The following is a 9,643-nucleotide window of genomic DNA, read 5'->3' as shown; positions in this document are numbered from 1 at the left end:
TCCCATGCATTTCTTTGTTTACATATCAACTTCCAAACAAATGAGGTAACATGGGTGTGGTAATATTTATTAATCAAGAAGATCTCCAAGCAGAAGACATAATTTATTTGAGGTCTTAACTTTAGGGTTTTTTTTTTCAAAGGATAGTATATGAACATGGGCTGGTTCTAATGTGAATTTAGAAGAGAAGGCTCATGGGAAGGTTTTCCATCTGTGAATTCAGATGGAAACAGTTATTAATGATGATCTGGACTGTAAAATCAGCTATAAACAAAGAGAAACTGATAAGCCTAATTTCATTGCTCAGTCAAGCAGTGTGCCAAAGGCATTCACACAGAAAGAAGAAATAAAAATGCAGTACATTTTTTTAAAGAATATTCCTGGGATCTGTCATCTAGTTACTTTGCAAGGAAACAAAAACCTTTTTCATGTCCTGATAAGTTTTTATGTGGCAGAAGTTTTTCTAAATATAACGATGGTAACTCATAGCCTTACACTTGTAGTAAAGTATAAACTCTCCTCCCCCATCATGCTGAGTGTCCAAGGGTTTCTGCTCCACCCCTTCTCCAGCTCCAGGAACCTTCATCTGGCTTCTGCTTGTATCTCAACATCATTTTTAATGGCCCATACAGCCAGTCCAGTCATTTACTCCTGCTAAATTAGCTGTCTATGCTCGTTAAGACTGACTTGGCCAATTCTATCTACCTGGTGTCTCTTGTTTCCCTTCTCAGCTGGTACCCAGTGGTCAGTCATTTTAGGTATGTACCCATTATCCCATCTGTCACCCCTTTCCTCTCTCCCTTGACTTTTCTTGTGCTTAATTTGCTAATCCTCAGCCTTAAGAAGAATCCTCTCCATACTCCCCAGATACAGGCTGTGTGTGGTGACATCCTTCTAAAGAGTATTGTAGGGAAAGGGAGGGAAGAGTAATCGTACAACAGAGAAACCTGACAAACACTACCTCGGCTGCTGAACAAGGTCAATATCAACATTCATAAATTATTTGCTGATAGTCCATACTCTCGATACAATTAAATAAAAACAATGCTTTACCTGTGTGGTCTTCCTCCCCAAACCCCATAACCCCAGTCTTACCACAAGAAAAATAAGATACCTTCCAATAGTGGGGCATCCTACCAAAAAAACAAAACAAAACAAAAGAATGATCTATGTTTCTTCTCCTTTAATGTCTTAAAAATGGGCTGCTACCCGCAACTTTGGTCTCTTTGTCCTCAGCTGAGTTGTAACAGAAACTTGCTCACCTCTAGCTGATGGTTCATACTATGTCCCTGCTTCCCAGTTCTCATTGCCAGGTTTTCATTCCCCAACAGCTCCCTCTGTAGATGACCTTGACTCTCCCACAGTTTGGTTGTGAGCATTAAATGAAATGAAGCATATGCAGTGCCTATGCTCTGTGAGTAGTTCACGGGTGCCAGCCTCACTCTGTTGGGAAGATGGAACCGCCATCATACGGAATGAGCATCCACAGCATATCCTCCGATTCACAGGCTCTGCAGTCGCTTCCTCCTTCCTTGTTGTCTCAGAGAAAGAGATGTGTCTGTTATGTACTGTGTAAAAGGTCATTGGATCATTTCTCAAAAGGCCGTTTTTATCACTCACAATAAATGACAAAATTAACTCATAAGTGCAATTTCTAAAAATTTTAATTCCAATATAGTTAACATACAGTGTTATATTAGTTTTAGGTGTACAATATAGTGACTCCACACTTCCATACATCACCCAGTGCGCAACAGGACAAGTGCCCTCCTTCATTCCTACCATTTATCTAACACATCCCCCACCCACCTCCCCTCTGGTAACCATTAGCTTGTTCTCTATCGTTAAGTCTGAAAAAAAAAGTCTGTTTCTTGGTTTCTCTTTCTCTCTCTCTCTTTCTGTGCTCATTTGTTTTGTTTCTTAAATTCCACATATGAGGGAAATCATATGGTATTTGTCTTTCTCTGACTGACTTATTTCCCTTAGCATTATGCTCTCTAGCTCCATCCACGTTGTTGCAAATGGCAAGATTTCAGTTTTTTTATGGCTGAATTATATATAATTCCCCCCGCTCATGCACACATGCACTCACTCACTCACTCTGTCTCTCTAATAAATAAAATATTTGAAAAAACTAAAAAATAAAATAAACTCATCTGATTTTGAAACTTGACCATTTTACTTTTTTCGATAAAAAATTAAAATTCAGTTTGGCATACATGCCTTCTGTTTTTTTAATGCTCAGAATAATACTGTGGGGGAGTCTATGAAATTAACCTTTGTGTCTCTTAGATTTCATCCCGTCTCCATCATACCCGTCTACCATCAGCATCATTACCACATATCAGTATTATAGGACTGAACCCTTGACCTGTCTAATCTAATGCTATCTCCAGGTACATAGTGTCAGAATTGAGTTAAATTGTAGGACACCCAGCTGGTGTCCAGGAATTGCTGGGTGGTATAGGGAAAACCCCACGTGTGTTAGATAATTATATTATCTAACCATTCTGGCTTCCATTTCTTCATCTGTAAATTGGGTGGTATGTGGATGAAATGAGACCAAACACGTAAACAGCAGAAAGAGTATGGCACGTGATAAAGCATTGCAAACTATTAGTATCGTTACTGAGACCCAAGGACTGAGATTCAGGGACTGTGAGACCCAGTCCTGCCCTCAGGAGCAAGCAGTGCCTGAGACAGACCCCAGAATACGGTGACATCAGCATAGCCACTACACTGTATTAAGCTGGGCCTCCAAGGAAGCTTCTCTTTGAGACCTGCCCTAAGCTTTAAAGGGATGAGTAATCCCTAATTAGCCATAATGGGCAAAACCCAAGAGTTGGCCGTACTGGCATATGTCAGTGATTTCATTTACTTGCATGTCAAAGGCCTAACTGCTAATTTCAACATGATCTGCTTCAGAAAATCAGTAGAATTGTCAACAATTTGGGTGAAGATGTTTTGACAAAGACCCTGCTTCAGTTTTCTCCTCAGTTCCAAACTAAACCTATTTGACTTTTCCTAGGACATATGGCCTCACCAAGGCCTCTCTAAAGATATGGAGTAGTTTCTGCTTGACAGAGCCAGAAGCAGCTTTACAGAATACCTTATGATAGGCCTTCATCTTAGAGAAAATCCAAATTCTGATCAAGTTCCAATCTCTCAAATGAACTTCTTTTGCACAAAAGAGATCCCACTGTCTAAGGCTTGTTCAGGATGATAGTTCCCCCAGCAGTTTCCATGGGTGAGAACCTTACATTTGAGACACATAAGAACCCAGCACTGTTTCATGACATTGCTAATGAGGGCTTCCATTTATTGGGATGCTGTGCCCAGAGGTTTACACATTTTAACTCAGTCTTTATAATCTCATTTTACACTGACGAATCTGAGGCTCAGTGAGAGCGAGTAATCTACACAAATTAAATTGGCACAGCAAGCAACAGGAGAGCCAGGATCTGAGCACATATTTCACTGAAACACCAAAGAATACACAAACTTTTATATTACTGTTTTCCAACCTAAACTAGGCCCAGTATGAGCAAAGAGTTCATAATCATGCTGCAAGGAATTTTCTTTAAATCCTATTAGCAAGAAACCATCTGATAGCCTAACCTGGGGACAGTGATAACTACATATCTTCACCTGGGTATAGTTCCAGCCCACGCTACCTTACACTTGTTCAGATTAAAACAATCACTGAGGGGTGCCTGGGTGGCTCAGTCAGTTAAGTACCTGACTTCAGCTCAGGTCATGATCTCAGGGTCCTGGGATTGAGCCCCATGTCGGGCTCCCTACTCAGCAGGGAGTCTGCTTCTCCCTCTCCCTCTGCCCCTCCCTCTGCTCATGCTCTCTCTCTCTCTCTCACTTGCTCTCTCTAAGTAAGTAAATACAGTATTTAAAAAAAAAAGTTAATGAAATAACTTCCAAACAGACCAGTTTTTCCTCCAGATTCTTCCAAATATCAAGAAAGACACAAAACGAAATATCTTTTTTTTTAAAAGATTTTATTTATTTATTTGACAGAGGGAGACACAGTGGGAGAGGGAACACAAGCAGGGGCAGTGGGAGAGGGAGAAGCAGGTTCCCGCCGAGCAGGGAGCCCGATGGGGGCTCGATCCCAGGACCCTGGGATCATGACCTGAGCCGAAGGCAGACACTTAACACTTAACGACTGAGCCACCCAGGCGCCCTGAAATATCTTTTATTTAACGTCCAGTTGGTGGACTCTCTGGAACTTGCTTAGGAGTGTCCATGGACCACAGGTTAAGAATCCATGGCATCAGTCAAGAGGAGAGACCAGGATTAGGGCCATATGGACTGCCACATGAAACACCCAGTTGTCCATCCACTGGGAGAGAGTTGATGAGCCCCTGAGGGAGTTCATCTCACCATAATTTAAGGACAAAAATGAACACTTCAGACCAGGGGAAGCAAACTAGAGGCTTTGGGTCCAATCCAGTCCTCCGTCAGAGTTTGTGTGAGTTTTATGGGCCTCAGCCACACCTATTTGTTTTTGTATTTTCTATGGCTACTTTCAGGCTACAATGGCAGAGTTGGAGCAACAGAGAGCATATGGTCTGCAGAGCCAAAAGTATTCACTCTCTGACCCTTTACCAGAAAGTTTTCCAACCCCTGGCCGAAATTATCTCCTCCCTCCACAGGAAGCATGTTCCTCTGTGCTAGTCGGCCCTGAATTCCTGAGCCACAGAGAGTGGCAGATTGCCTCCTGCAGTGAACGTAGCTCTGAGTGTGAAATCGTAATGCTGCTGGTTTTCCTGTAGTGATTTTTGGCTTCACATCGCATGGTTGGCTAAACCTCAGGACTGATTTTGATCATGGACAGGAGACAAACGTAATGGCTAAGAGCTTGAAGCCTTGTTCAAATTCCTACTCAGCCACTTCCTAGCTTTGTGATCTTGGAAAAATAACTTAATCTCGGGACGCCTGGGTGACTCAGTGGGCTATGCGTCCAACTCTTGATTTTGCTGAGGTCATGATCTCAGGGTCTTGAGATCAAGCCCCGGGTCGGGCTCCATGCTCAGCGGGGAGTCTGCTGGAGATTCTCTCTCCCACTGCTCCTCCCCCTGCTCTTGTGCTCTCTTTCTCTCTCTCTGTCTCTCAAATAAGTAAATAAAATCTTTAAAAATAATAATAACTTAACCTCTCTGTGTTTCCAATTCTTCATCTTAAAATGGAGGTGACAATAATACTCCCTTCCATGATAGGTAATAGAATGAAATGAGTGAATCCACACAAATGTTGTACTTAGCCTAGAGCTTAATTTATAGTAAGTATCCTGTAAGAACTAGCTCTTATAAGTGTAGATATTGTTGAAACTAGGAGTCAGGTCAAAGGAGGGTCCAAAATTTAAAAAGAAATGAATTGTCCCTTTCTGCTCCTCTTGGCCACTGGCTGAATGTTATTTTTTTTTTTTTTAATTTCTGTTTGCTTTCTTGCCTAGAATTGAAGATATCCTCCTGCTCTGCTGTCCAGTAATGGCAAAAGAATAACTTAATATTCTTAAAACTTAAAGATACAATTGACAAAACTTGTTTTTCTGCCACTTTTATAGTTCTACAACAAAGGGGTGTAAGACATGGGACTTAAGATTCTAAATTGAAGAGAGGGTTTTAATTGAAATCTTGATGTGCTGTAATTATAATAACAATTTTGGATCTACTAAAATAATTTATGACCTTCACATTTGCTTGTGGAGAAAATATGCCAATAATGGCATATTTCAATTAAAACCCTTAGAAGTACTAACCTAGGGTCCCAAGAAAGCAAACACAGAAACCTGACTCTGGAGAGAAAAGGCATCTCAGAAGTTACGGCTATGTAGGATGCTTTCCATTTATCCCATTTTTATTTTCTTTTGCTTATTGTAAAATGAAAGACAGGAAAAGAGTAGCAGGAAATATGACAGGGGAGCCTAAGGTAGAATACAATAAGAAAGCAGCGTGTTCTTGGGATTTGAGTTACCCCACCCACCCCTGCTTGGCTATTATGAATATTATCATTTCCTCTTGCCATCACAGAAAATGCTCTGGGCTTCTCACACTTCCTCAGGACCATTTGTGTATTCCTCATTTGAAACATAAATTAGAATGACTATGTTAACCGAGCGAGAAATAAAGAATCAATAGAAACAGAAATGCTTAAATGCATAAAGATGATGATGATCTTCTAGCCTAAGATGTCTTTGCAACCTACATCTTACCAAAACTCTTACATTTAGATAGATAGAATTTTTTTCTAGGTAGAAATCAGAATTTTTTTTAAACCACTACTACCACTGTCATGCAGATCCAGCTCCAGCTCCAGTGAGTCAATTCCTAATACATTCCAGGAACCATAACTATTTTTAAGTTATATTAACAGTGCTAGCTAACTCTCAAATGTCAAAAATCGTCGAAGCCGCCATTTGTTAAGTTCAGCATCAGCTGCTCTTGGGCGCTCTGTTTTCCCCAGCACTGGTCTCTCCCCTCCACATTCACTTCCAGTTCCCACTTCTCTGAGATTTTCTCAAGCTCCCACTTAGTGTATTCTCACTGCAGCAGCTTTGGCTGAGTTCTTAGGTGCAAACAAGTCCTTATGTGTAAAAATTTCAACCAAATTCCAATAAAAGTTTATGCTGTCCAAATACATTTCCCCAGTAGGTTACACCACTTGGTATGAAATTTCCCTGTACACCTTACCTCTAAATTAACTATTGTATTAGTTTTCTAGGGCTGCAGTAAAATTACCCTAAATGTGATAGCTAAAAACCAAAGAAATGTTTTCTGTTACATTTTGGAGGCCAGCAGTCTGAAATCAAGGTGTCAGCAGGCTCTGATGGACAATTGATTCCATGCCTTTTACTAGCTTCTGGTGGCCACTCGGATCCTTGGCGTTCGTTGGTTTCTGGCTGCGTCACTCCAAATTCACCTCCAGCTTCACATGTCCTCCTCTGTCTCTTCTCTTATTCTTATAAGGACACTGTCATTGGATTAGCACTCACTCAGATAATCCAAGCCTCATCTCAAGATAATCTAATTACATCTACAAAGACTCTTTTTTCCAAATAAGGCCATATTCTCAATGGGCATATCTTTTGCAGGGCCAGCCCACTACAAATATGAAATTATACCAGGTTATCTTCGTGAGGTACAACTGCCCAGAAACTAGACTTCAGCAGTAACTTCTTCCTCTAGCCATTCCCAGTTTCACATTTGGATTCTCACCTCCAATCTAATCAACAAGAGGTCCAGGCAATTTTTTCCCAAACAGACCATTGTCACTTCCTAAAGAGAAGGAGCAGGAACTGAACCAAAGTACCAGGTTGAAACCCCAGTTTTGACACTTACCAGCTATGTGATGCTAGGCAAGTTACTCAACCTCTCTGCTCATCAGCTTCCCATCCATAATTTGTGATGACAAGATTATAAAGACTGAAGGAACTAATAGATGTAAAGTGCTTAGAACAGCATCTGGCACATAGTAAGCATTCATGGATTCTAGCTGAATTCTTATTCAAATTACTTTATCACCAAATTTTTTTTAAAAATTTTAAGGATTTTATTTATTTATATGAGAGACAGAGAGAATACAAGCAGGGGAGGGGCAGAGAGAGAAGGACAAACAGACTCCCCACTGAGCAGGGAGCCCAAATTGGGGCTCGGTCCCAGGACCCTGAGATATTGACCTGAGCCAAAGTCAGGCACTTACCCAACTGAGCATCCTAGGCACCCCTCCTTATCACCAACTTTAAAGTCCAAGCTTAAGTTTAATAAAAAATAACAAAACATAAATACTGATATGATCTTTTTGAGAAAAAAATCAACAAAATCATTCTCAGAATTCCAAAACTTTCTATAGTGTTAACTGTTATGTTTTAGCTTAAGAACTCTAAAGTGAACTAATTACAACTATAGTTAGAACTATAAAGTGAACTAACTATAAAGTGAACAGTAACAAATCAAACTTCCAAATTGAATGAGGTGACAAAAAGAAGTTTAGAAGATGAAAAATTCATGTTCTTATTAAAGTATGATATGGCTTATTAACAAATATGAACTTTAAAAATAATGGCATTCATTTCTCTATTGTGTCTTTCATACATGAATATTAAAAGAAAGAACAATGTTCTATCAGTGCTACAAAAGGTAGAAGTAAATAAGAATACCAACTAGTTGAGAGTACTCTTTTTTTATTCAAATATAATCTTTATTTTATTTTATTTTATTATGTTAATCACCATACATTACATCATTAGTTTTTGATGCAGTGTTCCATGATTCATTGTGTACGTATAACACCCAGGGCTCCATTCAATACGTGCCCTCCTTAATACCCATCACCAGGGTATTAAACCCATCCCCCCACCCCAAGTTAAGAGTACTCTTCATGAAAAATGTTCCTTAGGTAAAAATCAGGGATTTGGCGAGATGCAGTAATGCTCTTCTATTCTCAGGAAGTTGCATTTAAAAAGGGACGGGAAGGGCGGGGGATTGGGGAGAACGGACCGAGTATACAAGATTGTCCTCTAAGGAATCATCTATCACTGAGTCTTGTCATTTCTGCTTCCTGAACATTTCCCGAATCCATTGTCTTCTCTCTACATCCAGTTCAGTGTTTCTGGCTCTTAGCTCTCTCACTCCTCCCTTATTGCAACAACTCCCAGAGAAGTTGTTCCAAAATGTTACACTGTTGGTCTCACTTCTTTGTTTAGAACATTCCACTCACTTCCACTGTGCTTCAAAAAATAAAAAAAATAATAAAAAATAAAACCCAATGTCTCTAATGTGATCCCTAAGCCACTCAAGGCCCACCCACCCCCCAGACTCAGCCTTCTAGGATCCAGCCACCCTGAATTTCTTGCAGTCTCTCAAAAGCCCCACGCTCTCTTCTTTCTAGGTCCTCTGTTTAGGGATTCTGCCCCTCTCCAGATCCCCTATCTGCTCTAGAAACTAATTTCTATCATTCGCAAAGACTCAGCTTAGCGGTCACCGCCCTCCGGGACATCTCCTTGGCCCCCGTGTTTGGAATAAGCCTCCTTTTCTCTGCTCCCATAGCACCAGGTCCCCACTGTAACAAACACATTTTGTAATTGCCCATATTCCCTGCCCTCCTGTAAGCTCCTTGAGGACAGGGACGCTGACTGTCCCCAGCATCAAGCACCATGCTTGGCATAGAGTGGGCCCCTTGTACATATTGAATTACTCAGATTTTCATATGCTTGAAAATTAATTTGTCCAGAACCTTCTCACTTCTGGAATGTCCCCCCTCTTAATAATTCTGCTCTGGTCTGTACAGGTCTTCACCTTTCCTTTCCTTCTATTCACTTGGAACTCTTATCATTTGCACTGTTGGCCAGGCCAGGCATGTGATAATTATCTCAAAGAAGCCCAACTTTATTACCCACCATTATCGAGTTATTAAGGAACTTTCTGAGTCCCAGTGCACACCCCTAGGTCTGGAATGTGTTTTCCTTCCAAAAGGCACCACTGAGAACGGTGCACGCAAAGGAGGAAGCAGTGACTTAGCAGGCTGGGAGGGAGCGGGACAGAGTCTCCCACACCGAGTTGCATGGTTTCCCGTGTTGAAGGAAACCAGAATGGTGGGAAAGAATAAAGGGAAAGAAGACAGAGAATAAAGG

Source organism: Zalophus californianus, chromosome 9, assembly GCF_009762305.2.
Source record: "Zalophus californianus isolate mZalCal1 chromosome 9, mZalCal1.pri.v2, whole genome shotgun sequence".
In the NCBI taxonomy this organism is placed as follows: domain Eukaryota; kingdom Metazoa; phylum Chordata; class Mammalia; order Carnivora; family Otariidae; genus Zalophus; species Zalophus californianus.
This window is presented reverse-complemented; position numbering follows the sequence as displayed.